Source organism: Mesoplodon bidens (assembly GCF_964165515.1).
Source record: "Mesoplodon bidens genome assembly, chromosome: 5".
In the NCBI taxonomy this organism is placed as follows: Eukaryota; Metazoa; Chordata; class Mammalia; order Artiodactyla; family Ziphiidae; genus Mesoplodon; species Mesoplodon bidens.
Window position 1 is genome coordinate 130,850,564 of NC_138161.1, and position 19,080 is coordinate 130,869,643.

At 38.9% G+C, this 19,080-nt stretch overlaps 1 protein-coding gene across 3 annotated transcripts in view; it reads right to left on the reverse strand.

Annotated features, from left to right (window-relative positions):
• RNF13 (ring finger protein 13) overlaps positions 1-19,080 on the reverse strand; it is a 214,870-nt gene that overhangs the window by 134,820 nt on the left and 60,970 nt on the right. Inside the window, exon 1 of one of the 3 annotated variants that reach the window (XM_081234132.1) lies at positions 14,544-14,671. The exons of the other annotated variants lie outside the window; for them this stretch is intronic. The gene's annotated coding sequence lies outside the window, so the exon portion shown is untranslated. Of the gene's footprint in view, positions 1-14,543; positions 14,672-19,080 lie in introns of those variants that run through there. 3 annotated transcript variants of the gene reach the window in all.

Below are 19,080 nucleotides of genomic sequence, written 5' to 3' on the forward strand. Positions count from 1 at the left end.
AGGTCCAAAGGCATGACCAAAGCAATACCAAAACCTCAAATTTTTAGGTCTATTTCCTGGAACCACTCCAGGCACCAACTCTATATCCACAGTTCAATCAGGAGAGAGAAACTATAGTAAATTAAACAGAGTGTTTAACACAAATAATAATTAAACTATGATAGGATAGTAACTATAAAGATATAATGAGGGGTGGCAAGAGGCCAGAGAGAGGGATTCCAAAGGGGCATGAGGAAACCTCTGGGAGCAATAGGTTTGTTCATTAACTTCATTATGGTGATGGTTTCAGAGTTATATAAGTATGTCAAAGCTAATAAGCATAAACTTTAAATATGTACAGTCTGGGACTTCTCTGGTGGTCCAGTGGTTAAAAAATCCGCCTTCCAATGCAGGGGACACGGGTTCGAACCCTGGTCAGGGAACTAAGACCCCACATGCCACGGGGCAACTAAGCCCGCACACCACAACTACAGAGCCCACAAGCACTGGAGCCCGCGCGCCACAACTAGAGAGAGAAAACCCGTATGCCACAACTAGAGAGAAGCCCGCGTGCCTAAACGAAGAGCCCACACACTGTAACTAAGACCCGATGCAGCCAAAAATAAATAAATAAATATGTACAGTTTATTATATGCCAATTATAAGTCAATAAAGCTGTTTTTAATTTTTTAAGATAATTATTAAACTCTGATGGGAAAAATAAGGCTGAGGGAGAGTACCCAAAAAGGATAAACTTGGAAGAAGGGTCCCCTCTCCTCAAGGCTGGAGTTTCTCATTGGAGAAGCTATGGTTGCAGCACGCTAGATAACAGAGAATTTCACTGGATTGTCCAAACCAGAGCAGGTCCAACGTTGCCAGACTAGCAGGAAACAATTCTCTGGAGTGTAGCTGTCGAGGCTGGTGAGCAGGTGTGCAGAGGTAGTCAGGACACTGCTGCAGGCACAAGGCCTAGAATGCACAGTATCCATGTCAAGAGAACTGCAGGAAACAACTCCCTGGGGTATTGGCAAGCCAAGGTTGGTGGGGAGGCACGTAGAGGTCCAGTCAGGCACTGGAGGCATGAGGCCTGAGGTACATGGTGTCCACTTCAGAAGGGCCGTGGCAAGGTGGTCACCAGGTTTAGGCTGGGACTGCAGGATCAGTGAGGGCCTGTTTACTCTGGGCACATGGCTGAGGCAGGGTACCACCCGATGTCCCCAATGTCCCTAGAAGGGGGGGGAGTGCATGGAGAAGGGGGGGACAGGACAGACACAGCTCAAGGGAACTAGAAAGGAAAAAACCCCTTCTCCTCCAGCATCCCGACCCCTTCAGCACTTAGTAAAGCTTAACATCATGCTCTTTATAAAGGAGAAATGCAGTCGAGTCCAGTCCATTACTGCAGAGCAGGTATTGAAGGGTCAGTTTGGAGCAGAAAGAAAATAAATTGATAATTTACACAGTCATCTTTCTGTTCTCAACAGTATTTAAATAAGACAGCGTTTCTCTCACTTAACAACAGGGGAAAAAGGAAAGTGAATATATGGCGATTTATGTTTATCACAGCCATTAGTTGCAGGATCTGAAAGAGCACCCACCGTCTCTTTAAAGTGTCATTTCTTTTTAATAGTCACACAAATTTCTTATTCTAGTCTAAGTCATTATCCATGTATGCTTTAAAATAAAATGTTTTAAATTAGACAACACTTGATCGTTATGCTTACCAGCTTCTAGGGGCTGCCCACATTCACTGGCTCACAGGCCCTTTGCTCCCTCTTCAAAGCCAGCAATGGTACATTGATTCCTTCTCACATCACATCATTCCCAACTCCTCTTCTTCCACTTTTAGGAAATCTTGTGATTACATTGGGCCTATCTGAATAACCTAGGATAATCTTCCCACCCCAAAGACCTTAACTACATCTGCAAAGTTACTTTTGAATATAAGGTAATATATGCACAGGTTCCAGGCATTAGGATGTGGACATCTTCGGGGGTCATTATTCCGTCTACCACAGGAATTATCCCATTTCCCATCAAATTTTCAATTTATTCATTTATATTAGTATGGAATCATAGATTACTGTTTTAATCAATGGGTTATATATATTACAGTAATTATTACTTTGATGTCCAATTGTCTCTAATTTAGCTGGTAGAGGCTCACTCAAATGGGTTTCTGTGTCTTTTTGACATGGCCCCATATTCTTGAGCACTTCTTTAGTTTCCTGGCACAAGATTTTCTAGTCCCATGCTGTACTTTTTTTGCTGTAGCCCCCAAATCAGCCATTTCTCCAAGGAGAATATCCTTGTTTGTAGGAATCTTACCCTAAAGTATTTGGTGAGTACAGAACATCAGGTCAACAACTTACTCTGAAATAATTAAGGGGGGAAAAAAAGGTCCCTGTACTGTTCTGGAACCTTGTGATCATTTCAAAATTTTAAAAATTATTTTACATTAATCAATACGTCTTCCAAAGCTCAAAATAAATTATTTGAGGCTTGTCTAAATATTAGTAGTGCATATAACTGACAATTTACCAGCTATAAAAATCACCATGGTTTCTCTCAGAACCTGACAAACTGAACTTAGCTTTTAAAGTGTAATTGCAAAGACTATAAGGAGAACTGTAATACATGGATCAAAGTTCTAAGCCTGGTAAATCCATCATTTACTGATTTAAGTTAATGCCATTGTAATCAGCCTCTAAGCTTTATACATTATTCACTATACTGTTATCTAATAAAATGTCTGATTTTTTTCTAATACTAAAATTAATGCTCATTAGAAGGTATAAAGAAAACACTGATTACCCATAATGTTAACATTCATAGATAACATGAGTGTTTGTCCTCATGTGTTGTAGTTCGTTCTCACAGGTTCTAACATATCCTAGCTCTCCCAACCTCACTTTCAGCTCTCCTTCCTCACTGCCACACAGCTGACCCATAATGGCCCAGCCCACCCGACATACAAGACACAACAGCAACAGCACTGTAATATACTTCTTAACCAGCTGCCAGAACTTCTTAAGGTCTAATCCCTTTTTCCATATCACCCATATCATTCATACTGATTCTGCTTCTCTGATCCAACCACTAGTAGCAGTCTTTTTTCCAACCATATTTTACATCATTTGTATATTTACTGTATTATGATTTGTATGCTGTTTTACTTAAAGATGTACCATTTTCCCTTGTTATTAAAACTCTTCATAAACATTTTGTTAATATCTGCTTAATGTCACATTTTATGGCTAAATCATGACTTTGTCTAACTATTCCCCTACTGTTTAATACTAAGTTGAATCCAACTATTGCAATTATAATAAATCTATGATAAATATAAATCTCTTTCCACATTTCTGATTATTTCCTTAGTATAGATTCCTACATGTGAAAACTCTACGCCAAAGAAACAATTTAAGACTTTATACATATTGCCAAATTGCTTTCCAGAGAGAATATTCCTATTTATACTTCCAAATAAATGTGCATTTCAAGCACTGATTATCCTTTTCTCATCTTTGTTGGCGTGAGGTTAGAAGTTACATATGCTATAAATGATAAAAATAGCTAATGTTTATTGAGTACTTACTACATTTCTGGCTAACTACTTAATATGCATTATTTCTTTCAATCCTCACAACAGTATCCACTATATTTCCATAAATATAGAAAACTGAGGCTTAGATCAATAGCATAAAGTGCTTATAACAGTGCCTAGGATATAGCAAGCCCTTTAAAAGTATTCACCCCTTCAAGTAACTTGCTCAATGACACTTACCTCTTAAATAATGGAGCTAGGATTCAAATACAGGTGTATGTCATGAAATCCCAGCCCTTTCAGACCATCTGATTACTGTACAAATTTGTACCTATTTAACTACGTGTTAGATTGAAATTTTTAGTATGTCTATTCATAATGAAATTTTAAGGCTAAATATTTGAAAACTTCTTTCAAGGAAAACTAAGAAAGGTAAACAAATGTATATATTGGGCTTCCTTGGTGGCGCAGTGGTTGAGAGTCCGCCTGCCGAAGCAGGGGTCACGGGTTCGTGCCCCGGTCCAGGAAGATCCCACATGCTGCGGAGCGGCTAGGTCTGTGAACCATGGCCACTGAGCCTGCGTGTCCAGGGCCTGTGCTCCGCAACTGGAGAGGCCACAACAGTGAGAGGCCCGCGTACCGCAAAAAAAAAAAAGGAAACAAATGTATATAAATGATAGTTTATATATTCAAATCAGCTTTCATTCCAATCTTATTTTTATTATTCATGGATCTCTGAACCAGCTTGAGTGATAAATATGGTTTAGCCCTAAGATTTCTCCATAACATCAGAATTAAGTTGCAAAAATAAATTAACTTTTAAAGTAAATTATATATTCTCACCTTTCTTCAAGCTTAAAGAAAATGAAATATTCTATCTATTTTATAATGGCCAAGTATATGTAATATGATACCAGGAATGTAATAGTATAAGTAGATAATCATTCAACACTATACTAAAAGGACATACCATACTATTAATATTCAGAATAATCATACATCATAGAGATCAAAATTCTTTAGTGTTCCTCTTCCCACTTTCTTATTTACCTATATAATCCAGCTCATAAAGGTAAAAAAGAAAGTAAATGACCATTAAAAGCAATTAATGTTACACACAAAAATCAGTTGTGCTTCTATATACCAGCAATGAACAATCCAAAAATGAAATTAAGAAAATTCCATTTATACAGGTATCTGAAAGAATAAAATACCCAGGAACAAATTTAATAAGTGAAAGACTTATACAAAGAAAACTACAAAACATTGCTGAATGAAATCAAAGACCTAAATAAATGGAAAGATAGCCCATGCATTTTTTTTTTTTTTTTGCGGTACGCGGGCCTCTCACTGTTGTGGCCTCTCCCGTTGCGGAGCGCAGGCTCCGGACGCGCAGGCTCAGCGGCCATGGCTCACGGGCCCAGCCGCTCCACAGCATGTGGGATCCTCCCAGACCGGGGCATGAACCCGTGTCCCCTGCATCGGCAGGCGGACTCTCAATCACTGCGCCACCAGGGAAGCCCTCCCGTGCATTTTAAGACTAAATATTTTTGGGGAGTTCCCTGGTGGCCTAGTGGTTAGGCTTCCGTGCTCTCACTGCTGTGGCCTGGGTTCAATCCCCGGTCAAGGAACTGAGATCCCATAAGCCACACAGCGCAGCCAAAAAGAAAAAGAAAAAAAAGAAAACTAAATATTGTTAAGATGGTAATACTACCCAAAGTAATCTACAGATTCAATACATTCCATATCAAAATTCCAATAGCCTTTTATGTAGCAATGGTGAAGTCAATCCTCAAATTCATATGGAATTGCAAGTGGCCCTGAATAGTCAACACAATTTTAAAAAAGAAGAACAAAGCTGGAGAACTCACACTTCCCAATTTCAAAATCTTACTATAAAGCTACAGTAATCAAAACAATGTGGTATGGGCATAAGGATAGACATATAAGCCAAAGGAATAGAATTGAGAGTCCAAAAATAAACCTATACTTCTATGGCCAACTGATTTTCAATAAAGGTACCAAAATCATTCAATGAGGAAATAATATTATACTTTCTTCAACAAGTGGTAATGGAACAACTGTATACCACATGCAGAACAAAACTAAACTCACACTATATGCAAAAGTTAACTCAAAGTAGTTCAATGACCTAAATATAAGAGCTAAAATGATAAAACTCTTAGAAGAAAACATAGGAATAAATCCCCATGACCTTGGATTCCACAATGGATTCTTAGATATGATACCAAAAGCATGAGCAATGAAAATAAATAAATAAATTGAGCTTCCTCACAATTTAAAACTTTTATGCATCAATGGATATTATTAAGAAAGTAAAAAAACAACCCACAAAGTGGAAGAAAATATCTGCAAATCATACGTCTGATAAGGGTCTAGTATCCAGAATACATAAAAACACTTACAACTCAATAGTAAAAAGACAAACAACCCAACTTAAACATGGGCAAAAAATCTGAATAGACATTTCTACAAAGAAGATATACAAATGGCCAAACCACCACATAAAAAGATGTTCAACATCATCAGTTATTAGGGAAATGCACATCAAAACCACAGTGAGATATCACCTCATCTTCACAAGGATAGCAACAGCATTAATTTTTTTTTTTTTTTTTTTTTTACTGGAAAAGAACAAGTGTTGGTGACAATGAAAAGAAACTGGAACCCTAATACATTGCCGGTAGGAATGTAAAATGGTTCAGCCACTGTGGAAAACAGTTTGGTAAGTCCTCAAAAAGCTAAACATAGGATTACCATATGATCCAGCAATTCTACTCCTTATATATACCCAAAAGAAATGAAAACTGGGACTCAGAAAAACCCTTGTAAATGAATGTTCAGGGCAACAATATTCACAATAGCCAAAGAATGGAATGAACCCAAATGTCGTTCAACAGATGAATGGATAAAGTCTGGTGTATACATACAATAAAATTATTTAGCTGTAAAAAGGAAGAAGTATTCATACATATAATAATGTAGCTTGCAACAACATTGCAGAACCTTGAAAACATGCTAAGTGAAAGAAGCCAGATGCTAAAGGTCACATATTGTATGATTCCATTTATACGAGATTTCCACAATAAGTGAGATATCCAGTAAATCCATAGAAACAGAAAGCAAATTAGTGTTGCCAGGGGCTGGTGGCAGCAGAGAATGGTGAATAGGTATGGGGTTTTAGTTTTGAGTGATAAAAATGTTTTGGAACTAGACAGAAGTGGTGGTTGCACAGCACTGTGATTTACTAAATGCCACCCAATTATTCACTTTAAAATTGTTAATTTTATGTTGTATGAATTTCACCTCAAAAAAATTTTAAGCAATTAATATTTATAATACATGTTATGTAAATGTATAAATTACAAGCACAGTTCTTCCTTTTTGAAGGTCAAACATGTAAATTACAAGCACATTAATTAGGCAAATAAACTACTCTTCATATTTAATGAGTTGTTTTACATCTAAGCAAAGTAGAAATTCAACTCCTACTCTCTTATGACTTGATTTAGAAATATTCACCTATCATCAGGTGGGATTATTTCCCCTCATTGCCTCTAAAAGTTTAACTGGATATCTTGATCATTAGAAAATGAGCCTGAACTAGAGTCATATTCAATCAATTAAACTTTGACAAATTTCTAGCCCCTCAGAAATGATTCTAAATCATAATTCTTGTATCTGACTGGAAGCTCTCTCATTTCAATAAGCAGAATACCCTAAATTTTCAGTTGTCTTCTCAATTTACATTAATGTGGCTGTGAACATATAAATGTTTTAATGTTCAAATATTTCATGGTTACTGATACCCTAAAACCACAAAATTAACACTGTTCCTCAGACTTTGTATTTCAGAGTTAAAAGATAGATTTCCTCAAGCAGGACTACACAGTTGAAATAACTGGAAATAACATAAGTATCTTCCTCATGGATCGTTCTCTTAAAAGGAATGTAAAGGTAGATATAAAAATGACTGATCAGGACTTCCCTGGCGGTGCAGTGGTTAAGAGTCCACCTGCCAATGGCGAGGACACGGGTTCGATCCCTGGTCCGGGAAGATCCCACATGCTGCAGAGCAACTAAGCCCGTGCGCCACCAACTACTGAGCCTGCGCGCCTAGAGCCCGAGGTCCGCAACAAAAGAAGCCACTGCAATGAGAAGCCCGTGCACCACAATGAAGAATAGTCCCCGCTCGCCACAACTAGAGAAAGCCTGCGCACAGCAACCAAGACCCAACACAGACAAAAATTAATTAATTAATTAATTATTTTTAAAAAGCCTGATCATGTTACTCCCTGCATAAAATTCCTTAACAGATTAAACAACTTTCAGAATAAAGTTCAAAACTAAATTGTGACTTAGCATAGAAAGTTCATAAACTGTTTCTGCCTATGTCTCCAGCTTTGTCCCTTGCCATTCCTCCTTAGTCTTTCTTCTCTAACCATTTGAACTTTCTTTTCTGTCAGCCTCTCATTATGTGCCTTCTCTGTGCCACCACGGTGTAACAAAACGTTTAACTTGCTCATCTCCTTGAAGTTAGGGACCATACAGCTTCAGATTTGGTATACTTAGCACCTAGCACAATAATCAAAGGCTGTTGTAAAATTAAAGTATGAAAGTATGGACAACTGGTAAGATCCATTACTGGGGTCTAAAATACTGTGGCTTATTTTTCCTTCATAATGGCAAAAGGGGAAACTACATATTAGGTTATATTTTGCTTTATTTTTTGAAATTACAATGTAGTCTTATTAGTAAATAACATCAAATAGATAACATTCACTTTGTAGACATTTTTTAAACATCTAGTTTGTTAACTAAAAGCATAAATTTAGTCTGATTATTATTCAATGGAAGCTCATGATCAGTTCTGTTTTGTCTACATTAGTAAAGTGAAACTGCAATAGACATTTTTTAAGTCTTAAAAGACTTTTTTAACAGGAAAATTCCTCATTTTACAAATGAGGAAATGAACTGAGAGGTCGACTTACTCATGCAAAGTCACACAGCTAATTATTGGGCAAGGTGGGGAACACCGAGATACCCAGATTCCCTTAATGGTGATGCTTTCAGCTACAATATAACCTTATTTCCACTTCAACCTCATAGGCAAGCCACGCACTGCAATTCATAGCACACTTCTCTTTCTTCCTACCCTCAATCTAGTGAGGACATGAGCCCTTAAGACTTGTTACATTTAACTGATTTCTTTATCTTTAAGATCTAGCCCTTGCCTTAACACAACTTTTTTCTCTCCATTATAAATATTTAATGAGTACCTACATTTGCTGAATATTAAATACATCTAAGTCATTTCATTGGGAAAAGGGGAAATGGGGAGACATACATGAGTCAGAATGATATAGTCCCTTCCTTTAAAATGCTCTACAAAATTAGTTACAATCTGGTATAGTACTCTTATTGTTATCTGTTTAGAATTGTGATTTTATAAATACATAGTGTAAGAAAAATCTAATTACATTCCACTATTAAAATAAACCTTGGGCTTCCCTGGTGGCGCAGTGGTTAAGAATCCACCTGCCAATGCAGGGGACACAGGTTCGAGCCCTGGTCTGGGAAGATCCCATATGCGGTGGAGCAACTAAGCCCATGTGCTACAACGACTGAGCCTACGCTCTAGAACCCATGAGCCACAACCACTGAGCCCACATGCCACAACTACTGAAGCCCACGCGCCTAGAGTCCGTGCTCTGCAACAAGAGAAGCCACCGCAATGAGAAGCTCACACACCACAACGAAGAGTAGCCCCCACTCTCTGCAACTAGAGAAAGATCACGCGCAGCAACAAAGACCCAACGCATCCAAAAATAAATAAATAAATAAATTTATTTTAAAGTAAAATAAAATAAACCTTATTTCTCTCACTAGAAAATAAGCTCCATGAGGGCAAGGATTTTGTTTTTTGTTGTTGTTCACTAATGTAGTCTGCATGCCTAGAACAGTGCCTGACATAGAAAATACTTAATAAATATTTGTTGAGTGAACAATGCTATAGAAAAATGTGTAAGTAGTAGAATCTAAGTAACATTTCCAACAATGGTGTGACAGATGACAGAATATGTAAACCTTCCTTGTCCTAATGCTTGTGCCTAATGTTCAATTTTTTATTTGATTGGTCAGTTACTCGGACCTTGCATTACAGGAAACTAAAAAGAGTTTGGAGATGGATAAATTACTATACTGCTAATTTAACATCATGCCCTACCCAACTGCACCAAACTCTAGAAAATCTGCCAAGAAAGGAAACCACAGGCCCTTCTCCTACTTAGACCTGAGCCCTTTTTCAAGTATAAAGGGCCTCTAGATGTTTCTCTTGCTTACAACACACCCGAACTGGTATTAGCATCATCATCATTTTACAGAATGAGGAAACAAGCCAGAGAATGGGGGGCACAAGGATTCAGTCATAGAATCTCTATTCTTCCCACCGCACTATGCAGCCTTCTCCTTTCATCCTTTGAGGTTCTTCTCCCACAGTCTCAGCTATAAGTAAAATACAATCTATCTAGGTCGCCTCTTCACTGCTGCCCCATAACAAGCACACAGACTCTCTGATTTTAAAGGTTATCCTATTAATCAATTCAGGGTAACAAAGGGGATGACACAAATAAAAAATCTGGAGACGTTCCAACAATTCAACATTCAACATGTGTGTTTAAACGTCTGGCACTGTATAAAAATCACAGCGTCTTTCCAAGTTCTTAACGTGAGAATCCCCAGGCCACAATTTACTGGCTCTCTTTTGAAATAATAAATGGGAGGTTTGCTAGGTTTCCAAAAATTTCCCTCCCCACTACCTTATTCCTGTCCTCCCAGGAATATGTTACAGGGAAAAATAGTGGATATAACCCTATCAAGTAAGAAATCTGCATTTCTGAGGACCTTCTGGAGTCACAACCTTCCTGTGAAACTTTAACCCACAGGGGGATGATTGCTTTAGATCATTTCCTCACCATGTGAGCAACTGGTCTCTTACCTTTTTATGGAATACACAGAGCTCCCAGCTTCCATCTTACATTTCCAAACATCTGAACAAACCCTCTGCTCCAAAACCAAAGACTGTATCATAAATCCTTCTCCTAAATCCCCTTCCACCAACATCTGTTCTTCATCATAATATCCTCCCCAAAATAAGGCCCATACTTAGGTCGTTTCACAATGTCAATGTTAACATTTCTCAATTCTATACCCTTTACAACAATCCCACCATCGTTACTTCCTGCCTCAACCCACCTCAACTGTAATTAAACTCCATGACATTCCTACCTCCAGGCTTCCACTCCTTCACTGGACTTAGTTCCAGATTAATATCTATAAGGAGGGGTTCTTCTCAAGTTAGAATCATGTACACAATTCTTAACCTGGTTCCTTTAAGTATTCCCATAATCTGTATCCATCTACCTTTACCAGCCTGTTCCTTAAACATACTATCTTGGCAAATGTCCTCTGCTTTCCTATTTCTAGACCTTTGCTTCAGCAGTGTCCTGAGGTTAAAATCTTCTCCCATCCTCCTCTAGTTGCTAACAAATTTTCCAAATGGCCACATCCTCAGTATGAAAGGAAAAAGGCTGAGGCATATGATTTATTGAACACATATTCTGTCTAGGGACAAAGTATCCTTATCCCCACAAAAATATAATGGCTTAATACTATATTTTTGAGGAAGGAGTTGAGGAACCCAAGGGCCAAAGGAGCTTACCCAAGGTCATTCACATCAGCAAGAATCCAAAATAGCCCCACAGTATTCTGTATTTTTAAATAAAACATGATACAAGACAGGCTTTATAGTCAATATGCCTAGGTTCAAATTCCAGTTGCTCCACTAACCACCTGTGTGAACTCAAAAGTTATGTATTTTGGATGCCTTCATTTCCCCATCTATAAAAAGAGGATTACAAGACAATATTAAGTGCTTAGAATTGTTTGGCCTATAATAAACAATCAATGTTAGTTATTATGTCTGTTATTGTTATCTATGTACTATGATACGTAAACTGACAATACCAATTATGTTCTCATTGTTCCTAAATTAACTTTTCTGTAAAAGCATTATAAAAACTTCGCATTTTTTATATATGCTTAGTAAATATTTGCAGAATACATGAATTTTTAAACAATGATTATCCACCATGCTCTAATTAAAAGAAATGTCTATTAATTCTGTTTCTTCTTTTGAGAAAACTAACAATGCTGACTTTCTTCCTTTTTTTATGTCATGTGAAACTACTATGTGCAATGCCATATGGCAGTAATATGTCAAACAGTACAAAATACTATTTTGATCTGAACTCATTTTGACTTCTGCTAAACATTCCCAGATTTTAAAATGTCCAAAATCATACTTTTTACTTAAACACCAACCGTTTTCAGGTCATACCAACATGAAGTAAGCATACCACGATATTTGACCAAGCCATTTCATTTCATACATCTTTATGGCAAAAACTATAAAACATAAAATGCCTTCCTATCCAATTTAGTTTGAAGAGATAAACCTATCATACCCTTAGTCCTGCCCTTACTTTGCTAAAATTAGTGTCTGAAAAACTTCTGATAGGGCTTCCCTGGTGGCGCAGTGGTTAAGAATCCACCTGCCAATGCAGGGGCACGGGTTCCATTCCTGGTCCGGAAAGATCCCACATGCCGTGGGGCAACTAAGCCCACACACCGCAACTACTGAGCCTGCGCTCTAGAGCCCACGAGCCATAACTACCGAGCCCACACGCCTAGAGCCCGTGCTCCACAACAAGAGAAGCCACCTCAATGAGAAGCCCAAGTACCACAACGAAGAATAGCCCCCGCTTGCTACAACTAGAGAAAGCCCGCGTGCAGCAACGAAGACCCAACGCAGCCAAAAATAAATAGATAAAATAAAATAAACAAAAAAAACCTATCATTTAATACTTTGTTCACCCTTGGCAAACTCTTGATTAAAAAAGCAGGCAAGGGCTTCCCTGGTGGTGCAGTGGTTGAGAGTCCTCCTGCCGATGCAGGGGACACGGGTTTGTGCCCTGGTCCGGGAGGATCCCACATGCCGCGGAGCGGCTGGGCGCGTGAGCCATGGCCGCTGAGCCTGCGCGTCCGGAGCCTGTGCTCCGCAACGGGAGAGGCCATAACAGTGAGAGGCCCGCGTACCGCAAAAAAAAAAAAAAAAAAAAAAAAGCAGGCATGATGGCAATCGAATATTAAAAAAAAAAAACTTCTGATAAATCTATGTTATTCTGGGATGCAGAAAAATATCAAAGGAAGGGTGCTGAATGCTAATAACAGTTTAGGCCCCTGCAAAGTGCGTGAGAGAAATGAGCTTTAAACAAGGATAGATGAGAACTTACTCCAAATCCTTCAATATTAAACCCTAAAAATTAACATTTTGGGCCACATGATTTACTATTACACATGGAGACGTGAAGCTGCTGGCTTCAAATAAAGGGAGAGGTAAAAATATATTATTAAACCCGTTGTCATTCCTGACACAGAGAGAAATAACTGGGCTCCGAGCCAAACATTTCCAAAAATCAACAGCAACGAAAACAACAACTACTTTGAGGCTTAACTATGTAAACAGACATATTTTATTTCAATTAATTCTTACACTTCTTCCCTTATTTACAGATAATATCACAGAATTAGTAAGTGGCAGAGCTGAAGGGTGAACCCAGCCTGACTCCCAGGTTCAGGATCCAGTGTTTTGCCATAATCCACAATAATATGATATACACGTACATCTTCCCTTCACACTCATATATTCTTTTTAAAAACCTGAAACAAAAGCTTCATGAAATAATATTTACTCTTACTCCACAGGATATTCTCTGATATTTTTTTCTTTTTCTTTCTAATGTGAATGCCAATGCACTAAATTGATTCCCAAATCCCCATGGGCCCTGCATGACACTTCTTACCTCCTGTTTAAAGTTCTTTTAAACTGCTACCACAGTCCAGTTTTGCTACCCTGGAGTGGAGCTGATCTCCTCGACCCATTAAAATTTGTCCTTAAATAGATTAAATCCTTGAAAGCCCTTCCTTAAACCTTGAATTGATGTTTCTCTAACTAGAACTCTTCGGCGGCACACCCATCTTAGCGATTTATATTGTATCGAAAACTGCAGATGTTCTCCTTGGAGAACAACAGATCATTGTTGAAAGGAATGCATTAGTTTTCACTGTTCCTGCTGCATCACTCACAAGAGTTGACAAGTGTAGGGCAGCAACACTGGACCTGCCCACGGTGCTGAAACTGAAGATGAAACGATAGTTTTGGAGATATACTATTGCCAGATTAGGACAAAGTGGAGGAATTTACCAAAACGCTGGCAGAGAACACTCAGTGGCTGCCACCAAATACGCGTGAGTGCTTCTGGGATCGCTTGGCTTCGGTGTCGACCCACTCCCTCTCTGGGACAGAGTTCTTTTATCAGTGCGGGTCAACTCAATAAGGGAGAGCTTCCAGCTTTAAGGGGGCAGGGACGCGGTATCTGTCCCTAAGAGAGTCACGTCCCACCTTCTATCTAGCTTCCGGGGTGGGGGTGGGGGAAGGTTAGAAAGAAAGGAGGCGCCTGCCCTCTTTTTTCCAAAAACTAAAGAGTTCCCCCAACTAAAGTCGAGCGACTTCGCCCGGGGACGCTGCGGCAAGTACTGGACCAAGAGAAGCCCTCCGAACATCTTCCCAGGTTTCAGCCACCTCAAGAGGGGAATGTAAGAAGCAAAACGAATAACCCAACAACTTCAGATACACACAAACTCATGGGGTGGGAATGCGAGGGGAACTCAGCCCTCCGAGAGCAGGGCTTTTTATTTTACCTTTTGCAAAAAAAAAAAACCTAGTTTCTTCCGCGCCCAGCCTGGGGAGAAGCAGCCAAGAGCTCAGCGGCGGAGCCGCCTAGGAGCTCCAGGGCCGGAGAGGGGGTGTGTTCTCTCGGCCAGGCCCCACGGGGAACAACCCGCCGCCCGGCCGCCGCGACGCGGGAGAGGTTCTTACCTGGAAGCCTGACCGCGCAACACAAATAGGCTCGCCAGCCGCGTCGCTGCGGGAGAAATCCCTACCGCGACTTCATGATTGAATCTCCGCACCGACCCCCACTGCCTGGAGTCGGAGCACAGATGACAACACCGAGGCGAGGCGGAAGTCCCGCCCCGCGCGCCTCATTGGCCCGCACCCGAAGGTAGAGGAAAGCCATTGGGCCACAGAGCTGCCCGCTAAGGCTCCTTCCCAGTCTCACGCCGGGTCTAGCTGCTTGCTCGGGTCCAGCTCGGAGAGATGCCCAGTCCACGGAGTCGCGTTCTTGGCCTCGTGACCGGTCCTCTCTGGAAGGGCAGGGCAGGGTGGGGCGGGCTTCTGGAGCGAGGCTAAAGGATCTGCTTTTGGCGGGGAAAGGGGTATGATGGCTGAGGGGATTGGCTGTGGAATACTGCCGCCTGCCGTGTGCCCCACAGGAATGGAGGCCGTGGGGTCAGAAGGGGATCGGACCGAGAGGCCAGACCTAGCTGGCCTAGCCCGTTCTGGCTGTTGGGCCGAAGCATCCCGAGGCCCAGCTGGCGGGCTACCCCTCGGCGGGCCTGGCTTTGGCGTCGTCGCGCCTCTTTCCTGCACCGCACTCACCCGACCCGCAGAAGAGGTGAGGACGAGGCCTCATCCCTTCTGCACTGTGTCCAGGCGGAGATCGAGATGGATGGGGCCAAGGCCAACGCCTTAAAGTCCGAGTCACGTTGTTAGTGGTGCGAGCAGCCCGAGCGCTGAACACTAGTCCCCCGACGCCTGAGTGGGAGCCGTGCTGACGTCAGCACTCTGGGCCTGACACGCGCGCGCCATCCCCTAGACTCAGCAAAAGTCAAACCGTGTGATTAAACCCTAGGTCAGCCTTTTAAAACCCTTGCCTCCTTTAATAAACCAAAAAGATTTCGTTCCCTACCGCCTTTCTGGTAAGACCTCCGCACCCCAGGTATTCCAATTTCAAACCAAGCTACTTTTAAACTTAAATTACCCGGACTGGAACATCCATACTGATTAACCAGTTACCAACTAGAAATTTCAAAGAGGTAATGTGGCTTACTGCAAAGATTACAAAGAGTTATGAACTAGAATGTCAGGAAACCTAGATTCTGGCCCTGCTTCTGCTTTAAAATAAGGCACCTTTAAGAGCCCATTACAGGCTTCACATCCTTCAACCTCATCTTTTAGACAGAGGAGCGACAGGAAGCTAACACTTAGAACACCTGTAGAATACCCTTGGCTGTAACTTGTAACCTTGACTGATCTGGGGAGACCTGAGGAATAGGAAGAAGACTCCCTATTGTGTATCTTTTTGTGCCTTTAGAATTTTAAACCTTTTGAATATTACCTACTCAAAATTTAAATACAAAAAAACTTTAAATCAAATTTACACTAAAATAAGTAAAGGCCATCAAAGGTACTTTCCTATTCTGTGTATCCTTTGACTATATATTCTATATATCCTTAGACTTCCATCAGTTGTAAAGATAGTCAATACTTAATACAGTCCTGCCTTTAAGAAAGTCATAAGTAAAAATCAGAATTGGGAATATTACTATGAAGGCTAGTGTAAGCATAGTTAGAATATCTCTATAAGCATTTCTTCATTAAATTATCTGAAATTGGCTTTATATTAAATCAGTTTTCTTGCATGACATTGAAAAAAGTAAAAAATAACGTCCACATTTTACAGGTTAAAAAAAAAAGTTTTGTTCATTCCTTAAATAAAGACATGTTGAGTACGGAACATTTTTATCTGACTTTATTCTGCTCTTCAGATCACAATAGGTATAGTTCTTTCAGTTACAAACAAGGTAATGTGTTATTTGTACTGCATTTAGGCAGCAGAATTGTGCTACACCCTGCAGAAGCATTTATTCTCCCCACTGTGATGAATGAAGTCAAACCGAAAGAAAACAGATTGGGAAAATGTACTAATTTTTTAAAAATAGGTTAGACAGTAAGGTTGATAGACATCTTAATTATGGTTTTCAAGAGCATGAAGGGTTAATAATATGGCACATGATACTAATAGCCACTAATTATCTCCTTGGAAAGACAAAAGAAAATTAGGACTTTGTGTCTGACGGTTTTTTATTTTTTATATCCTCCTAAAAGTACAAATAGCATATAAAATTGTAGAATTTCCTACCTCCAATATATTGTAAGACAGCAACAACAACTAAAAAGACAAGACACCCAATTACCTAATTGTCTAAAATGGTTTAGAAGTAGTTTTCCCTGAATAATGAAAAGAATGCAGGCAGTTTCTTTAATCACTGAGATCAACTAGAGACATTAAAATTACACTAGACATTATTTTATTTAGAATCAGAAAAAAGTAATTTTAGATAAAAAGATACTTTCATTTTGAAAAGAAAAAAATAAAATTATTACTGTGATAAAAGAAGAAATAGAATCCATAAAGAATCCATAGGAATCCATATATGTATGGAATACACACATTTGAAAAAGTACTAAACAGAACTTCTAAAAATTGTCTCAGGGAATTTTTGGCCGAAGATTAGAAAGTCTCCCATTTCTTTACCAAATTCTAAGCTAATGAATAAATTCATCTTTTAAGAAAGTAAGTGAAAAGTTCAGAACACACAAAAAACGATATCAAAAGGATTTTTCAACAAAGTTTAAGGAATTGAGAAAGGTCAGACCAAAAAAATAAACAAAAGAAGTTCTGTTTAAGTCTAAATGCCTTAAAAAATGACCTGGTCATTGTTTCCCTTGAGATGAGTTGCTTCCTGGTCTTATATATAAAATGACTGACATACAATTTCAACTTTTCCTTTCTTATTTGGTTCACTGAGAAGCAGTCTCACTCTATTTGCTGACAAAGTTATTACAAAATAAGCATGCAAAAATTCAGATGACATAATGTAATATAAAGATGTAAGAACTCAGAAATGTGGATCAAGACAGTCATTTTGGGAAACAATTTGGCATTATCTGAAAAGGCTGGAAAATAACATTTTCTATGACATAGCAATTCCCATCCAGGAATATACCCTAAAGAAACAAAAAATAAATTCATAACTAGGTACATTGTAGTGAAATTTAAAGAAGATCAAAGAAAAACAGAAGTTCTTAAATAAACAAAGAAAAATAAAATACAAAGGAATGGCAGCTGACTTCTCAATAGCCACAAAAGAAACTAGGAGTCAATGAAATATCTTCAAATACTAAAATAAAATAATTGCAATTGTCAACCTAGAATTTGTGCCAAGTTAAGCTACCATTTAAAAGTGAAGGCAAAATGAAGACATTTTCAGAGGAAAAACAGCATTTATTCCTAAGACACTTTTATTGAAAGAACTTATAAAGGATGTCTTCAACAAGTTGAAAACTAAACCCAGGAATAAGGGGTGAGATGCAAGAAAGGATGGAGAGCAAAGAAGTTGAATATAATTTTCAAACAAGTAGATGTAAAAAGGGGAATGAAGAAAACATAATTATTCAATAGAAAACAGGGGAGTAGGGGTGGGAAAGGAGCAAATTAAAGGTATTGTAAACGGCAAATACAAAATGAGATAAAGGAAATAAATCATCAATAATCTCTAAAAGAGGTAAATGGGGTAAACTTGCCAATTAAAAGATTGTCCGTTGTATTCTTTTTAATAAGACATAATATAAAAACTTAAAGGACACCAAAAAGTGATACTAAAATGAGGGGGAAAGATATGCAAAGGGAATAACAACCAAAAGAAAGCTAGTGTAGCTGTATTACTATGGCGGGGGGGGGGAACAGACCTAAAGTCAAAAGCATTGTTAATCAGGATAAATAGAACTATAAAAGAATGATAAGTGGAAAAATTTGCAAAGAAGTTATAACCATCTTGAACCAGTATGCAACTAAAAACATAGCCTCAAAATATTTAAAGCAAGAATTGACTAGCTTACAAAGAAAAGTTGGCAAATCACAATCAAAGTAGAATTTTATACACCATTTTAAGTACCTAATAAATCCAGCAGACAAAACATTAGTAAGAATATAGAATATTTAGACAACACACAGAACACGTAGAGAACCCTGTAAATATTCTTTTCAAGCACATATGGAATCTTTCCCAAAATAGCAGCATATTATGCTATAATGCAAATCTCAACAAATGTAAAAGAATACATGGCATACAGCCCATGTTATATGACCAAAATATAATATTAGGTATCAACTACTGATAGAGTATTTTTTAAAATTCTAAGAAAATACTATGAACAACTTTAAATAATAAATATGAAAAAATACCCCCCAAAAATACCAAATAAACAATTTCCTAGGAAAAACGTTTTAATTTACCTAAACACCCGAGAAGATATAAGAAACCTAAGCAGGCTAGGGAAATTGAAATAGCACTCCAAAAAAAAAAAAAAAAAAAACCTACTACAGGACTTCCCTGGTGGCGCAGTGGTTAAGAATCTGCCTGCCAATGTAGGGGACACGGGTTCGAGCCCTGGTGTGCGAAGATCCCACATGCTGTGGAGCAACTAAGCTCGTGCGCCACAACTACTGAGC